At 36.2% G+C, this 19,350-nt stretch overlaps 1 long non-coding RNA gene across 1 annotated transcript; it reads left to right on the forward strand.

The window, feature by feature from the left end:
• Positions 1-17,693: 17,693 nt before the first annotated feature.
• Positions 17,694-18,845, forward strand: LOC145158433 (uncharacterized). Its single transcript, XR_013737274.1, has 2 exons — positions 17,694-18,004; positions 18,167-18,845. It is a non-coding gene; the product is annotated as an uncharacterized LOC145158433 (long non-coding RNA).
• The last annotated feature ends 505 nt before the right edge of the window (positions 18,846-19,350 follow it).

Genomic DNA, 19,350 nt, shown 5'->3' on the forward strand with positions numbered 1-19,350 from the left:
TGGAAGGTAGAGCGCATCAGGGGCATATTCCATTATTCTTTAGATATAGTCGTGATTTGTTGACCTAGTGTGGTAGGGTTTGGGTCTTGACTATTGGTGGGGTTAGACCAATAGTGCTAGAAGAGGCACATAATTCGAAGTTTTCGATCCACCCAGGGGCCACGAAGATATATAAGGATCTGAAGTTGAGATATTGGTGGTCATGTATGAAGAGGGAGATATCATGGTTTGTAGAGCGGTACTTTACTTTCCAGAAAGTCAAGGCCGAACATTAGAGACCCCATGGTAAGATGCAGTTGTTGCCCATTCCCATGTGGAAATGGGAAGACATCACCATGGATTTCATCACGAACTTGCCGAGAACGGCACGTGGGGTGGATTCAATCTGGGTCATTGTTGAAAGACTGACCAAGAGCGCTCATTTCATACTGATCACTGAGAGTATATATGCTGAGAAACTGGTTGAAATTTATATCCGGGAGGTGGTGGTTCAGCACGAGGTGCCATTTTCGGTGGTTTCGGATCGAGATGTTCGTTTCACCTCCGGATTTTTGAGGAAGTTTCATGAGGAGTTGGGTACTCAGTTGTATTGCAGTACAACATACCAACCGCGGACTGATGACAGAGTGAGCGGACGATTCATACGCTCGAAGATATGCTCACGGCGTGTGTACTAGATTTTGGCGGGAGTTGGGATACTTATCTTCCATTGGTCAAGTTCTCCTACAACAATAGTTATCATGCTAATATTGACCGACCACCTTTCGAGATGATGATACGGAAGGAAGTGTAGGACCCCGGTTTGTTGGAGTGAGGTCGGGTATCAGGTCATGGGGAGTACTGAGGTAGTACTCAATACCACTAAGTTGATACAACATGTGCGTGATATGTTGCGAATAACGCAAAGTCGACAGAAGAGTTATGTTGACCGACGACGTTCAGACACCGAGTTCCAGGTGGGGGATTTGGTGCTTCTGAATATGTCACCTTGGAAGGGTGTCATCCGGTTTCGGAAGCGGGGCAAGCTAGGCCCCCGGTTTATCGGTCCCTTCAGGATTATCGCCCGGGTGGGAAAGGTTGCATACCGGCTGGATTTTCCTGATGAGATCAGTCAGATCCACAAAAATTTACATCTCTCTCAATTATGGAAGTGTTTAGCCGATGATTCTATGTTGATTCCTTTGGATAGCATTCAGGTCGACGAGCGCCTACACTATGAAGACAGACCGATTGAGATCCTTGACATAAAGACAAATACTTTACGAAACAAAGTGGTGAACCTGGTGAAGGTGCAATGGCAGCACCGGAAAGGTTCTGATTGGACATAGGAGCATGAGGATGAGGTGAGGGACCATTACCCATGGTTGTTTGCAACAGCGGACTTCGAGGACGGAGTCTGATTCAAGTGGGAGAGAGTTGTAACACTCGTGTTCCCATGTATTTTCATTTTCGGCTTAATGTGTAAAATAATTGCAAATTTGGTCCTTATGTGGGGCGTACCCTATTGGTACGTTGGGTGTAGTTCATTAAATGTGGCGAGGACTCCTTTGAGTACGCTAGGTATACTCACGTTGATCCCAATCCTTATTGTTTTAGGTTTTAGACCCTATTTAAAGGACCTTATGACCTTGAGACCTTACTTACCTTCAGCCTCCACTCCCTCATTTTGTCATTTTGAAACCTTAACCCTTGAGAGCTTGTTTTGGACCTTTAGAGTGTTATTTGCACCTTGTGCAAGAAGAAGAATTTCATTAATAGTGATTGGTGAGCTTGGAGCTTGTAGATCCAGAGTTTTCATTTCTTTTGCCAACTTCTGGAGGTATAAAGCTCTCACATTTATGGTTCTATTGTTTAGATCTAGGCTAGAGACTTGTTTTGTATAAATTTTGGTCCCATGGTTTGGTTCTTGTGAGTAAAAGCTACTCCAGAGCTTTGTCATTTATTAGTGTTTTTGAGATTATTATGTCATAAAAACGGGATCTTGCTTGCTACCGTTCTTCCATATAAGTTTATGAGCCATTTAAAGGATGATAAGAAGCTAGGGTTTGGTTTTGGGCTTTATTAAGCCATGCAAAGGCATAAAGTCAGGAAATTTATGATTTTGGACATTCATTAGGCTTAGATTTGAAGGTTGGACGTTAGGTCTTAAAGTATTAAGAGCTTAAAATGAAGTTCGGCAACTGGTTTAGTACGCCCTGTGTAAATCTGGGTACACAGCGCATAGCTATTTGCCTTCGCAATTTTTTGTAAAGACTTTATGCATGGCATAGAGGTAAGGGTACGCATGGCGTAACCCCAGAAGGTGATTTTGGTCATTTTTGGACTTATGATGATGTTTGGTTGGGTCTAGTCTTCGAATGGTAAAATGGTCTTTTACCCTAAAAAGAGAAAAGTTGATTAGGACCCTTGATTGTGGATGTTTACCTTAATTGCTAATTAAGGTTATTCTTGGATATATTTAGTCTGAGGAGCCTCCGTATCAGCAGCTCGAGTGTGATTTGTTTATCATCAAATTGAGGTGAGTCTTCTCATTGTATTTATGGGTTGAAGGCACCAATGTCGGCCCACTGGATTGGTTTATGTAGGATGCTAGTTGTCTTTGTGACTCTTGCATGTTTGTATGATTGGGTTGAAATAAACCCCAAGGCTAGGCCCATAACTATATGTTTGGGTTGAAATAAACCCCAAGGCTAGGCCCCACGACTGGGCCCATGGTTGTATTTATGGGTTGAAAGAAACCCTAGGTTTGGGCCCCAGGGCTAGGCCCAATATTGTATGTTGGGTTGGAATATACCGTAGGGCTGGACCCACTAATTTGTATGATATGTGGTACTTTGGAGAACTCACTAAGCTTTGTGCTTATAGTTTATGTTTATGGTTTCAAGTACTTCCGGTACGAAAGGGAAGGGTCCGGCATGATGGCACAACATCCCCCTCATGTTTCCGCACTTATGATTACTTGTACTCTGATGATTCTGATATTTAGTATCGTTGTGGACTTTGAAACATCTGATATATGGAATTAATGATTTTTAAAAGAAAAATTTTATCATTGTTTTTGGGTTGTTACACAATATCATCACAAGTTTTTTTTTTTTTTTTTTTTTTGGGGGGGGGGGGGGTGGACAGGGGTTTCGGTAAATCGAGAATTGGGATTTTAGGTTTTCTTTATCATATTTAAGTATGTGGCTTTACTATTTCACGAATTTCTTTCATCATCATCGTTTTGTATTAGGTATTGATTTCACAGTGGAATTGATTTGGTTTGGTTTTTATTTCAGTGGTTTAGCTTTAATTTTAGGGTAAGATTTTGCTACTCGGTTTTGATTTTAGAGTAGGTGTCGATGACATAGATGATGGTAGCAATGGAGGATGGCAGTGGCGATGATGACAACTTGAGTTCGGTTTTTTAATCTAGTTTTTTATGGGTTAAGGTCAGTTTTTTTTTTCTGGGTGTTCCATTTCAAGATGAGTTCAGTTGTAAGTTTTGCTTATACGTTACAAGGAGGAAGACAAAGACGAAGGGAAAGAGAAATTGATTGGGAAAGGAAAGAATGGAGAAAGAAGAAGAAAAGGAGAGGGAAGGATTTCAATGGCAGCAATGGATGTCTGGTCTTCGTCAAAGTGTTTGGTTCCGGTGTTCGTCGGACTGTATTCGCCGGAGTAGAGATATGGAGAGGAAAAAGAAAAGCCAGAGATGAGAGAAACGTCGAAATTAGTGTGTTGGGTTAGGGAAATAGAGAGTATGGGACCCATATATTGAAATTAGTAAATAATCTATTACACAAATAAATAAATCCGAAAAAAAAAATATTTAAGGTAATATAGTCTTTTTACCTCTATCAAGGACAAAATACGTAACAAAATTATACTAGAGGAACAGTCTGAGTGCAAAACAAAAATTAGAAACCAAATATAAAATTTATACAAACCGCAAAGACGGTTTCAGTAATTTGTTTAATATTCAACCGTTTAAAAAACAGTGACTTTTCCCCTAACTATAATTTCCCTTTTTTATAAGACTAACCCTGTCATTTTATTGATCAACATTTATTGATGAAGAGACAATGACTACCTAACTACCTAATACAATGATGGAGGTCGTTAAATGTGAGGTAGTTGGGATTGTGAGAATTTAAACTTTTGGAGAGGTTGGGATAAGTATAAATAGAATCCACAGTTCCACACCATATTGTTTTCAAATGTAGTGCCCTCTTATTTTTGTCAATGGCATACCAAACAAGATCAAAGCAAATTTAACTTGGACTCCTATCGCATCAACCACCCCCTAACACCTACCAATGAATTGATGTATATCAAACAATACAATTTTGTCTTCATTAAAAGGTAAATTAAAGATAGTCTCTTCTTCTTTATATGTAAGAACAAATTGCATAAAAATAACATGCTTTAAGCTAATTATCAGTTTCTAATTCATAATTTCAACATCAGCATTTTAAGTCATTTCATTTTGCAACACTTCGGGTAAATAAACTCATGTAGCGCACTTGATAACAATTAAGGTATATTTAAACTTAGGAAATATTATTTCAAAAGATAGCCATAAGAATATTAATTTAAAATTTTCAAATCATAAATTAAAAATAACCTTAACCTTAAAATAACCGTGCAATCTACTAAGACTTTAAACGATGGTCATGAATATGTGAAAAAAAAAATGAAAATTTATTTATATTTATTATGACACGAAACAACATCAGCAACAACAGAACTCAATAATCTCATTAAAAATAGGATAAGAGTGAGTTAAAATAGTCATCGCCTACATAAAAACATAAAAGATAGAGCAAATGAGTCACATGTATTATACTCCGTATTTGTCACATGCAAACATGTAGAAGTTCCCCAACACTTAATACTTACCACGTTAATATTTTATTTTCATGTTTTAAGTAATTATATTTTAATTTGTTATACTATATAAATTAAAAACAAATACATAAAATAAAATAAAAAATAGATATTAAAATTTTACATACTTTAATACATTACTATAGATTCAGTATTGAGTTTTATGTTGGAATCGGAGATCATAAGATATGTTAAAAGATATAAAAATACGTCATTTAGTTTAAAAATCTGGTAAAAATAAGTCAAGACTCATAATGTTTGATGCAAACAAAAGAAATGTATATTTTATATATCCCAAAGTAGGCTATAACAAATTTTTTATTAATATGATTTTATTAAAAAAAAATCTTCCGAAATAATTGATGTTCATTTTGGATCATTCACTTATATTTTTAATAAGGTTTGTAGTGTCATATCATACTTTTGCATTGTTATCATATTTTTATTTTATTTATTTTTCTTTCTTTTAATGGAATAAAATATAATTATATAAAATTAATAAAAAGAAAATACTTCATTATTAAAAAAATACATACTAAATTAAAACCATAAAAAAAAAGCATAACCGCAAGTGCTAGAGGTTTATCCGAAATAATCGATCGTCACGTCATCATAATCATCGCTTGAATCTCCTTCAAACATTTATGATTCGTCATTTGTATAGTTGAACAAGTCATCTTCAACAAAATCGTCAACAACTGGATTCATTCGAGTATTGAAGATGTGTTCCACCAAATCAGCATGAAGGTTGTGTCCAACTGGGTCGTATACTTCTCATATGTTCACCATGTTCGTCGGCGTACTAATATCAACTCCTTCAACATTTGGTAAATTATCATTTTCATTGTAGCAGCAAATCGTCTTCCCCTCATATTCTAAAATCGTATTATGCAATATGATATATGTGTACATCATGCAACTTATTCGTTTACGCTCCATAGATCGTGTTGGTACTGCGAGTATTTGTCAACGTCTCTTTTGAACACCAAATGCTCACTCGATATCTTTCCTAGAAATTCTCGTGTCGACTTCAAATTTATTCGTTTTTCATCATTTGGACATGAGAATGATTTCACAAATACTGCTAACTCGCGATATATCCCATCAGTAACGTACATGCACACGCTTGTATGACGTCCCATTTGCTTGAAACGGCACATCATATAATTTCTCAAGGTATACGTCATTGAATACTGGTGATTGGTCTAGAACATTGATGTTGTTATTGGTAACCGATGGACCAGAAAATGCATGTCATATATGTAACGCCCGCAGATTAGGGCTAGTCAAATTAGAGACAATAAGCGTCAAAAAAATGACTTTTGATAGAAGATTATTTAGAATAAATAATCTTAACCAAGTTATATTATATGTCACATTCCGTACATATAAAGAACGCTGAAATCCGAGTTATAACGAAGAAGTTATGACCCGTCGAAGTTTTTCGGCTAAATCGGCACGGCACCACGTAACGTAAAAAGTGGATTTTTGATAAATTAGTTCTTAGCCTTAGCGATCTAAACGAAGTTCATAGTAGACGTTAAACCGAGAACGTACATAAAAAGAACGTCCAAATCTGACTTCATATGAGGAAGTTATGATTTTTCTAAGATTTTGTGTAGCAATGCACAGCCCGGAGTTCGAGTTTTAGATCGATCGATTTTTAGCCGACACAACCTAAAGGCGAATTGAAGATCTCGTTAATAGGAGCTCAACGATATAAATACAGAAGAAAATGGACGTCGGATGACAAAGTTATGAAATTTTAACGAACTTTATCTGTCTAGGCCTGTTAAAATATAACTTTAAAATAAAGTCAAAATTAGCCAACGGGGTCTAAACGAAAGTCGTAGACTACGTCGTCACCTACGCGTGGATATAAAGAAGGTAAAAAAGGAGCTCGTATACGAAAGTTACGAAATTTAGAAATTTATTAATTTATAAGAGGATACGAGGGTGACACGTGGCCAAATTCGGACCCTCGCTTGCTCCCCACGGCTTCGCTTCGGATGCTGACACCTGCCCCATCGTACGTGGAGCGTAGCACTTCGGACGCCATGCGTATTGAGTACGCCCAGCGTACTCCGAAGGTACACCCCGCACACTCGCATTCGGGAGGCTATAAATAGATGTGAGGTTCTTCATTTCTCTTCACACCTTTCCCATTCTTTCTCTCTCAATTAATTCTCCTAACCCCTCCCATTCCCTAGCACTTCTCAAGTGTTAGAGGCGAGTACCGGAGCGCCAGAAGGCTCCGAGAAGAAGAGCTTTTGGCTCAGAAGTTTTGCCCACGCAGATTCCGGTTCTTCGCTAAACTCCATTGTAAGTGAGTTATGCTTACCCTACTTTAAGTATAACTTATGTTTAAGTTATTTATCGTTATTATGAACCTATAAGCAGTATATGAGCTAAGTATTATAAAATAGAAAGTGTTATTATAATATCTTTTAACTGCTCGCGGTACGGGGAATCTGGTTTGAAGGGCCGCATAGGGTTGTTGGATTTCAGAAAAGCTTAAATGCCAAAATGGTCCTGCCCTCCGGTGTTTCATGTCTGGCCCATGTTTGTACATAGTAGTTGAAAACTATTGTTTAACACTTATAAAACAATATCGCTCGTAGACCTTGATTTATATATTCGCAATAAATATTAGACTAAAACTTAGCAATAATAATGTTAGGTTTCGTCGAAGGAAAAGACGATTGTTAGAAGCGAAGCGCTGTCCGAATTCCGAGTCATCACTTTAACAAGTGAGCGCATAGTTACTTTCCTCTTACACATAGATATGAAGTATTTAATATAAATTACATGCTATGCATGCATATTATATGTGTTCTTGATATCTATGATGGATGAACAAAATATACATGTTTTACTTGATTTAAACTATATACGTATTTTATACCTATAATTATGATGGGTAAAGATTGGTAGATGAAAGATGAGAGATGAAAGATGATATAGATGATGAGAGGTAAAAGATGATGAGAAGCCTTGACCCAAGCGATGGCCCAGTCATCTAGCAGAGTATAGATGACAACCACAGACTATTCTAGACAGTCCAGTGGAACGCTAGCAGGCTCGCAACCTGTAGGCATTGTGAACGATATGTTTACCAGATGTACTCTAAAAACCCCAGTGGCTATGGATTTAGTGTCTTACAAATAAACGTTGGCAGCTATGGATTTAGTGCCCTATACATGAACATTGGCAGCTATGGACTTAGTGCCTAACAGATAACATCGGCAGCTATGTACTTAGTGTCTGTTATATAAACCTTGGTGATGGATTTCGTGCCTATTCCTTAGGACAATCCTTAGGAATAAATATTGAGGAATAGATGATTCTTAGGGAATTTACTTAAGAATAAAGAAGATAATGGGGATGAGTAATTGGGTTAATTGTTTGATGATGAAACATAATAACTTTATTATTGTGGGTTGAGAACCCTATGTACTCACCAGGTTTCCCAACCTGACCCACTCAGTTTATTTGTATCACAGGTATCAATACGAAGACACATTACACTAAGAAATTAAAAGAGTTGTAAATCATTAGTGTAAATGAATGTGAGGTCTGTTTATGTTTATGTTTCTGTATTGATAATGACATTCCAAAGTTTTAATATAAACAAAATACATTTCTTCGGAAATGCTTTGATAATATATTTATCATGTTTTCTGGGAACAAATTCCGCAATATTATTCTTTAAAATGAATACTCTGATTTTTAAATAAGCATAAATAAAAATTGTAAAATGACCGTGAATTTGGGGATGTCACAGTTGGTATCAGATCATTAGTTTAAGCGAACTATGAATTTGTAGGAAATTTCAAGACTTAAACTTAGAATGCTAAGCGATGATCGTGAGGAGTGTGTCTGATATATTTTAGGTAGTACACCTGAATAGACACAAGCACTAGTTTATTTAAGGAAGATGCCTAAATTGCTTTTATGTGCTAAATGATTTATGATATAAGATGTCTTATATGCTTTATGATGCTATCATTTGATCGGATCTAAGGTCTGTTGCCGACCGGATCTGGAAATTTTATGTGTTCATATTTTTAAACGTTTAATTACGGTATTAGAACTGGCATTTAACTTTTCGGGGTGATAAAGAGATTTATACGTCTATCATAAATAAATTTTTCCCTATCTTAATTTACGTCACTAAACACCGAACATTTGATTTGGTGTATAGATCAACATGGTGAGAACTCGAAGCGGGTTGGGAAGCGGTAACCCGCAGCCTGAGCCACAAGTGATTGAGCGTGCACCAGAAGTAGCAGTTGCACTCGAGCCAATCACGATGACATGAGTACAAGCAATGCTACAGATGATGTTGGATCGTCAGATGGAAGAGACAAGGCATCTACTTCAACAAAATAAGGACGAACCTACTGTTCCAGTACGCCAAGCACAAACACTTAAAGCAACCATCTGGGTTGCTAAGTCTGTTGAAGAAATGATCAAAGGCAAAACCACTAACAAGGTTAAAGTTGTCAAAAAGAGGAAATTTGAGGGATCTTCAAGGTCCAACAAGAGCAACATGTTCTCAAAGTCTGGAGGAGGAGGAGGTAAAGAAAAATGGTGTGAGAAGTGAAAAAAGAAACACTTTGGAAAATATGGCAGGGAGGTGACTTGTTTCAAGTGTGGGAAGACTGAGAATTACGCCAATGAGTGTACATATAACAAGAGGGTGTGTTATAGATGTAAGGAAGAAGGGCATATTTCTAGGGACTGACCGAAGAAAAATGAAGCAGCAAAAGCGAATGCGCCTCCAAAGCCAAAGGCAAGAGCATCTCAGATGATCCTTGACGAAGCAGGTGACAATGCAAGGGATCATGAGTAAGGATCTATATATCCAAAGATCGGGATATGAAGCAGCCATATAGATAGTATCATGTGGTGTAGCCTATTATAAGAGGCCTAGTGTAGGGTGAACTTGAACATCTATGTAATCGTTTCAAGAAATAATATAAACCTTAGTTATCCGATGTGCTAAATGCATGTACGAAATAGTTGTATGGTGACTTGGAGAACTGCGAGACAATACTTGGGACGAGTATGAGTAGGTGTGAAAGGTAGTAGAGGCCTATATTACCGGAAGCACATGATCGCACTTGGATCGGGGAAATTCACAAGGTTACCAAGGAGCTAGTAATTGATTCTGTTTTGTTCATGTACGTCGTTACCATTGTTTCGGTAATGACTAAGAAGATGATTATCATTCCAACCCTAGTGGTTATGTCATATCAAGGCTGAATAAGATATGTATTCTACGTGGTTTAGAGAACCAAGATCGATGTAGCATCTGACTTAAGCCAGACGATTGAAGTGAAAGATAATCGAAGCGATCAATAGAAGTATCGTGATCGTTGTTAAAGTAAGAGCTTGTAGCTAGAAGTGCTACATGCTAGAATGTGATTATATCACATTAGAACATGAAGGAAGAAAACTTCCATTTTGGAATTTGACTCTAAAAGACCTGAGTCTAAGCGTTGCATCATACGATGAGAGGTCATTAGAACATGACCCATCGGTCTATTATAGTAATCGAAGGAAAGAACTTATCTTAAGTCTGTTAAGAAGAAGAAGGAGTCTCCAATAAGGATTGATTTTGTAACTCGAAGGTTACAATTGAAAGTCCAACATAGGATAAAGAGCGGGTGCAAGATTGAGCACCGCCAACAGTCAAGAAGTTCAAGAGTTAGAAACTCGTTAGAAAAGACATAAGAGTTACGGTTATTACCTAGGATGAAAAGATAACGTATGGAGCCATTATACAAGCCATGTTTCGTTGATGATTCCAGGACGTAATCATCCTAAGGGGGAGATAATTATAACGCCCGCAGATTCGGGCTAGTTAATTTAGAGACAATAATCGTCAAAAAATGACTTTTGACAGAAGATTATTTAGAATAAATATTCTTAACCAGTTATATTATATATCACAAGGGTTCCGTACATATAAAGAACACTGAAATCCGAGTTATAACGAAGAAGTTATGACTCGTCGAAGTTTTTCGGCTAAACTGGCACGGCACCGCGTAACGTAAAAAGTGAATTTTTGATAAATTAGTTTTTAGCCTTTGTGATCTAAATGAAAGTCGTAGTAGACGTTAAACCGAGAACGTACATAAAAAGAACGTCCAAATCTGACTTCATATGAGGAAGTTATGATTTTTTTAAGATTTAGCGTAGCAGTCACAGCCCGGAATTCGAGTTTTAGATCGATCGATTTTTAGCCGACACAACCTAAATGAGAATTGAAGATCTCGTTAATAGGGGCTCAAAGATATAACGACAGAAGAAAACGGACATCGGACGACACATTTATGAAATTTTAACGGACTTTATCTGTCTAGGCATGTTAAAATATAACTTTAAAATAAAGTCAAAATTAGCCGACGGAATCTAAACGAAAGTTGTAGACTACGTCGCCACCTACGAGTGGATATAAAGAAGGTAAAAAAGGAGCTTGTATGTGAAAGTTACGGAATTTAGAAGTTTATTAATTTATAAGAGGATGCGAGGGTGACACGCGGCCAAATTCGGACCCTATAAGCAATATATGAGCTAAGTATTATAAAATAAAAAGTGTTATTATAATACATTTTAACTGCTCGTGGTACGGGGAATCTGGTTTGACGGGCCGCATAGGGTTGTTGGATTTCAGAACAACTTAAATGCAAAAATGGTCCTGCCCTCCGGTGTTTCATGTATGGCCCATGTCCGTACATAGTAGTTGAAAAGTATTGTTTAACACGTATAAAACAATATCGCTCGTAGACCTTGAGTTAATTAGTCGCAGTAATTATTAGACTAAAACTTAGCAATAATAATGCTAGGTTTCGTCGAAGGAAAAGACGATTGTTAGAAGCGAAGCGTTGTCCAAATTTCGAGTCATCACTTTAACAAGTGGGTGCATAGTTATTTTCAGCTTACACATAGATATGAAGTATTTAATAAAAATTATGTGCTATGTGTGCATATTATATGTGTTCTTTATATTTATGTTGGATGAACAAAATATACACGCTTTACTTGATTTAAACTGTATACGTATTTTACACCTATAATTATGATCGGTAAAGATGGGTAGATGAAAGATGAGATGAATGATGAGAGATGAGAGATGAAATATGATATAGATGATGAGAGGTAAAAGATGATGAGAATCCTTGACCCAAGTGATGGCACAGTCATCTAGCAGAGTATATGTAACGCCTGCAGATCCGGGCTAGTCAATTTAGAGACAATGAGCGTCAAAAATGAGTTTTTGATGGAAGATTACTTAGAATAAATAATCTTAACCAAGTTGTAGAATATGTCTCAAGGGTTCCGTACATATAAAGAACGCCGATATCCGAGTTATAACGAAGAAGTTATGGTCCGTCGAAGTTTTACGGCAAAACCGGCACGACACCGGGAAGCGTAAATAGTGAATTTACGATAGAAGACTTTTTGGCCTTAGTGATCTAAACAAAAGTTGTAGAATACGTTAAACCGAGAACATACAAAAAAAGAACACCCAAATCTGACTTCGTATGAGGAAGTTATGAATTTTCTAAGATTTGGCATAGCAGTGCACGGCCCGAAACTCGAATTTTAGTTTGAACGGTTTTTGGCTTACGCGACCTAAATGAGAGTTGAAGATCTCATTAATAGGAACTCAACGGTAAAAAGACAGACGAAAACGGAGTCCGTATGAAGGAGATACGAATTTTCCGCGGTCATTTAACAGTCTAATCTCCTCCTACTGTTAAATTTAAGATTGGTCGAGAATTAGCCGATGGAGTCTAAATGAAAGTTTTAGATCTTATTTTTACCTACGCGTGGAAAAAAAGAACGTCGAAAACGGAGCTCGTATGCGAAAGTTACGGGGTTTAGAAGTCGGCAGGGTGCTGCTGCAAAAGGGGTAACGTGGCTGAATATGGGCCAAGGCTTTCTCCCCAAGAAAAGTCATCAGGTGATGACACATGGCACTGACTCGGCGAGTCAGTGATCCAACTCGGCGAGTCCATCAGGAAATCAGCCTATAAATAGAGGTGTCGGGTTCCTTCATTTCCCACACCCCTCCTCTTCAACTTTCTCTCTCTACACACTCTCTCTCTCTCTCTAAGGGTTCCTAACCCCCCCTAAGCCTAGGTAAACCCCCTAGCACCCGAAGGAAGCCCCGAGGCTCCCGAAGCCCCGAGAAAGAGCCTTTCGGCTCAGAAACTCTGCTCCGGCGGAGCCCGGTTTTCGAGAAAACCCGCTGTAAGTGAGTTATGCCTACGCTATTTTTAATATAGCTTCTAATTAATTATAATAACATTATTAGGACCTTAAAATAATTATTTGGGCTATTATTATGAGTTATATAAGAGTGTTGCTTAACGCTTATATAATAGTAATAATAGCTAGACTATTAATTAGTCGCGGTTAACGTTAGACTAAACTCTAGTGGTAATGATACTAGGTTTTGTCCAAGGGAAATTGTTTTAAGATTAACGAAGCGCTGTCCGAGTACCGAGTGATCACCTTATCAGGTGAGTGTATAGTCTCTTTCATCTTACACATAGATATGAAGTATTTTATATAAATTATGTGCTATGTGTATATATATGTTATCTGTTTACATGAGATGTTTGTTGGATGAAAGATCTATACTTCTTTCTTTTAGATCTGAAACTTTTTCCTTCAGATCTACACTTTCTCATCTCAGATCTAAACTTTTATCTTCAGATCTAAACTGTATACTTTGAGATCTATGTCGGATGAAAGATCCGAACTTCTTTCCTTCAGATCTGAACTTTTTCTTCAGATCTAGACCGTATATATATTTTATGCTTTGAAAGTTATGCTGGATGAAAGATGTAAACATTATTTGTCAGATCTAGACTGTATAAATATTTTATGCTTTGAAAGTTATGTTGGATGAAGGATGTAAACATTGTTTTTCAGATCTGGACTATATATGTATTTTATGCTTTAAAAGTTACGCTGGATAAAAGATGTAAGCTTTATTTTACAGATCTGAACCATGTATGTGTTTATATCTACATAATATGTTGGGTAAAACATGAGTAGATGAAATATGAGTTGGATGATGAGTTGAGAGGTGATATAGACCATGAGGTAAGGGTGAGAGGTGGACGATGTGAGAAGCCTTGTTCCCAAATGTTGGCCCCGTCATCTAGCAGAGTATGGATGACAACCACGGACTATTCTAGACAGTCCAGTGGAACACTAGCAGACCCGCAACCTGTAGGTGTTGTGAACAATGTGTTCACCCGGTGTACTCTAAACCCTGGCGATCATGCAGACTTGGTGCTTAAACCTTGGCGATCATGCAGACTTGGTGCCAAAACCCTGGCGACTATGCAGACTTAGTGTATGTTGTATAAAACCCTGGCGACTATGCGGACTTAGTGCCTGTTGTATAAATCCTGGCGACTATGCAGAGTTAGTGCCTAAACCCCGGTGATGATGGACTTCGTGCCGATTCCTTAGGATGATCCTTAGGAATGAATGAACAAGAGATAGCTGATTCTTAGGGTAGATCCTTAAGAGTAAATAAGATAATGGGGATGGGTAATTGGGTTAATTGTTTGATGATTAAACCTAATAATTATATTGTTGTGGGTTGAAAACCCTATGTACTCACCAGGTTTCCCAACCTGACCCACTCAGTTTATTTGTATCACAGGTGTCGATATGAAGTTACTTTACACTGAGAGATTTAAAAGAGATGTAGATCACTAGTGTAAATGAATGTAAGTTCTGTTTATGCTTATGTTTCTGTATTGACGATGACATCCCAAATGTTTTAAAATGAATAAAAATACATTTCTTCGGAAATGCTTTGATAACGTATTTATCATGTTTTTCTGGGAACAAATTCCGCAAGATTTTTATTAAAAGAAGTACTCTGATTTTTATAAAGCATAAACAAAATCGGTCTTTTCTTGCCGTGAAAATGGGGATGTCACAGTATAGATGACAACCACGGACTATTCTAGACAGTCCAGTGGAACGCTAGCAGGCTCGCAACCTATACCAAATGTACTCTAAAAACCCCAACAACTATGGACTTAGTGCCTTACAAATAAACGTTGGCAGCTATGGATTCAGTGCGCTATAGATGAACATTGGCAACTATGAACTTACTGCCTAACAGATAACATCGGAAACTATGGACTTAGTGTATGTTATATAAACCCTGGTAGCGATCGACTTCATGCCTATTCCTTTGGAAAATCCTTAGGAATAAATATTGAGGAATAAATGATTCTTAGGGAATATACTTAAGAATAAAGAAGATAATGGGGATGGGTAATTGGGTTAATTGTTTGATGATGAAACATAATAACTTTATTATTGTGGGTTGAAAACCCTATGTACTCACCAGGTTTCCCAACCTGGCACACTCAGTTTATTTGTATCACAGGTATCGATACGAAGACGCGTTACACTGAGTGATTAAAGGAGATGTAAATCATTAGTGTAAATGAATGTAAGGTCTGTTTGTGCTTATGTTTCTGTATTGACAATGACATCCCAAAGTTTTAATATAAACAAAATACATTTATTCGGAAATGTTTTGATAATATATTTATCATGTTTTCTGGGAACAAATTTCACAATATTATTTTTTAAAATGAATAGTCTGATTTTTAAATAAGCATAAATAAAAATTTTAAAATGACCGTGAATTTGGGGATGTCACAATATCCAAAGGTCGTACTACGCCACTACTTCTAAAATTATTGTCGGTTGCTTTTGATCGCCTCGCATAAACTAATCGTGCCACACATTAGGTCACATTGACCACCTCCAATGCATACAATCAATACTATCAAGCATTCCAAGGAACTCATGTTTAGTTGGTGGATGTCGCTAATTGTAGGCTTGCGTAAATAGTAACAACGATAGAGGATAATCACAACTTTAGCAAACTTATATACACATTCTCGCGTCGTTCGCTCTGACATCCTCAAATACTCATCACATGAACCCGTTCTCATGTCGAATGCTAGTTGACGAATTGCATTTGTACATTTTTGAATTGTTTAGAAACCTTGTTTACTTACCTCTTCCATCAATTTGTTGCCGAAAATATGGAAAGCGATTTTGTATATCATCAACAATGCGTAAAATAATACATTCCTCATCCGGAATCGACGCCTGAATTTTTCCGTGTACACTTCATCATCTGCAAAGTAGTCATTCACAAGTTGGTTGTGTTCGGCTTCACGATTTCTCCGTAAAGGAGGATTTCTTGTTTTTGGGCGCGGACTTTCACCTTCATTTTCTTGCAAATAAGCAAGTGTTGTGCACATGACGTCCCCGATAAATCTCACTTCCTGCAACGCCAACATATCCGACAAAATGGACGAAGATGAATACATTTTGAAATAAAATTACTATAAAGTATGTAGAGTTTTTGGTGTTTGTTTTGTGATTTAAAATGAGAAATAAGATTGTTAATTTATAGGAAAATTTAAACAAAAAAATTAAAAAATAATTGTTTGTACCTGCAACGTCAACTCCAACGTTCAAAAGAGGAAATTGTATGCGTTAAAAACATAACATGTGGCATGCTTACCACGTTGTAAATAGGGGTTGGTGCGGTGTTTACCTACACTCTTGTGCCACATCATATCCCGCATAGTGTGATATAGTGATATACTATATGCCGAGGGTCTAATAATCATGTTGTTCTTCATGTGATTATCCCGTTTAAAATAAAAACTTTTGAAATAATCAAGAATTGAAAGGTTTTATGAAAATAAGAAGGTTCGTCTCCAACATCTTACAAAGTTACCACATGCCACATGGGCAATGTTACATTGTTATTTCAAAATTTGAAAAAAAAAAATTACTTCGACAGCCCATGTACATGAGGCCCACAACATAAATACAAATAACTTTTACATATAATTAAAGAAGTTAAATAAACTAACCTGATTTGTATTTAAAGAAAAAAATAAAAAACTTTTTTTTTTTGGCAAACTAACCATCAAGTTCAGAACAAAGTATTTCATACAGATAAAAATGACATTTCAGATTGACACACTGGATTTTGGACTGGAATTTTGGAGTTCGAAAAAAAAAATAAAAAGAACTCTGACAATTCAAGAACAAATTTGAAATCTGATGAATAGTTCCGAAATTTCAAACAAATTTCGTTTTTCACTCAAACCTAACAAAACTTTAAACAAACATAATAAATTGAAAGTATATAAAATGTTACATTTGATTGAAAAACGGTGATACGAATTCAAAATAGACATTTCGGACATAACATAAGTAAAGAGATTATTGAAAATTTCCCTTTAAGTAATTGTTATAGTTATTAATTTATCTATAGAAATATTCAGAAACAATACTTAGAAAAACCATTATAATTTATTTTGTCCACTAAAACAACCATATTTTTTAATTTTGGTTTGACTAATTCTTTGCAAGAGAATAATAAAGAAAACTAGTTTCCATAGCCTACGATTGAAACGAAATGACATTATTAATACTTATAAATATTACTTTCTTCGTTTCATATTTGTTGTCTATTTTTTATTTTTGAAATTTTTATTTTTCAATTTTCACCTTAAATATTTGATGGAAAATATATTAATGATTTGTGATTTAAATGTTTTTTTATTGTTATAAATTTCATCAGAAAATATATAACATAAATAAAAATATTTAAGATCAAAGTTGAAGAATAAATATTTTAAAATTCAAAAGTGGACAATAAATATGAAACGGAGATAGTAACTATTAGGGAAAATGACGCAACGGTCCTACTATGTATTTTGACTTTGCCCTTTCAGTCCTTAAAGTTTTTTTCGTATCTTTTAAGAAAACAAACTATTTTTTGTCGAGTCAATTTGGTCATTTGGACAAAATAAAGGGGTAATCCGTTTACCCATTTGCCACATAGAGATTGACCCATTTTCCCTTAACATTGACTTTGAAAAGTCAAAAAATTCCTCCTCCTTATTCTTCTTATCTCTCAATTCTTTCTCACTCTAAAATTCTCACAGCTAAAGATCGTTGAATCCATGAATACGACATCGAGCGATTGGTTTTTGTTAAAGTTTCTAAAATATCAAGTTAACAAGCTTTCTGATGACAATAGGTTTGTTGCAATCGATGTTCCAAGTGATTTACTGGTTCAGATCGGTGATTTTAGTTTTCCATTTGCATAAACTTATAATCACTTCATTTGAATCGAATAATTTGGGTTTTGAATTCTTGATTTAAGTTATTCATTTTGTGTGTTTGTTTCTGGAATTCGAAGTACCAACTGCTTTCAAGAAGTGGGAAAATGAACAGACCCGTATATGATTCAAGAGAAGTAGAGCTGAGAAAGGTAGCCATAGATGAAATCCCAGGTGGTGCAGAGGCCTTTGAGATTGCAGTCAAACATCGTCGTCATTTCATCGCTACACAACCAGTCAAACATATCGGTCTTAATTTTCGGTACCACCACCGACAAAATAGGCAGTGCTTCACCACCAGCTTCGCGATGCTTCCGCCGAACAAAAATTAGGGTTGCTCTTGATGAGTTAACAGCTCGAGCAGAGGTGGAGGATAGGCTTTCCAGTGGGCTCATCGAGACAAGAGCATTTGCGACAATTCATTTGAATACATCGGCGAATTTGATTGTGTTTTCTGCTTGGATGTAGATTATGGCCATGGTTTTCACGACGACTTCAGGGTAAGATCCGGTGGCGGTTTCGCCGCTCAGCATGACACAGTCGATTCCAACCATGATCTATAGTAGGGCTTTGTTACCAAGTTGTGTTTTGCAAAATCATTGGGAAACAGAGGGTGATGATTGGAGCTTGAAAGTTGAAACAGGGGTAGGGTTAGTCGGTATGTAAACGGTAGTGATGTATGTGTTTGTGTGTGTTTATGTGTTCCATTCTACAGTTCCCCAAATTTGACTATGGTAGCTGACATTGTGAACTTTACAAGGGACTAAAAAGACAGGTCATTTCACGATTTATTCATTTAAAAGGCACGAAAAAAAAAACTTTAAGGACTTGGTAAAGTCGAAATACATAGTAGAGCCGTTGCATCATTTTCCCTAATTATTATTCCTTAAATTTTACCATCTTTAGGAAATTGTAACGGAATTAATTTCTAAAAAATGTAATTGTTATTCTATATAAGTTTTATAATTTTAATAAATAAATAACATCATGTAATCTTTTAACTCAACACTAGTTATGAAACCGGTTTTCTCATTATTTATTACATTAATTAAATATTATATAAACACAACCTATATATTATTCTACATAAGCTTTATAACTTTAATAAATAACATCATCTAATCTTTTAACTCAACATTAGTTTTGTAATCGGTTTTCTTAGGTTGCAAAATATTGATTTAACCAATACGATATTATAATGGTTTATCAAATATATATAAAAATAAAAAAATAAAAAAGTGGTTTTTAAATATCAAATGATAAT

The sequence above is a fragment of the Lactuca virosa genome, chromosome 1 (genome assembly GCF_052849685.1).
Source record: "Lactuca virosa cultivar CGN04683 chromosome 1, Lactuca_virosa_CGN04683_v6, whole genome shotgun sequence".
Classification (NCBI taxonomy): domain Eukaryota; kingdom Viridiplantae; phylum Streptophyta; class Magnoliopsida; order Asterales; family Asteraceae; genus Lactuca; species Lactuca virosa.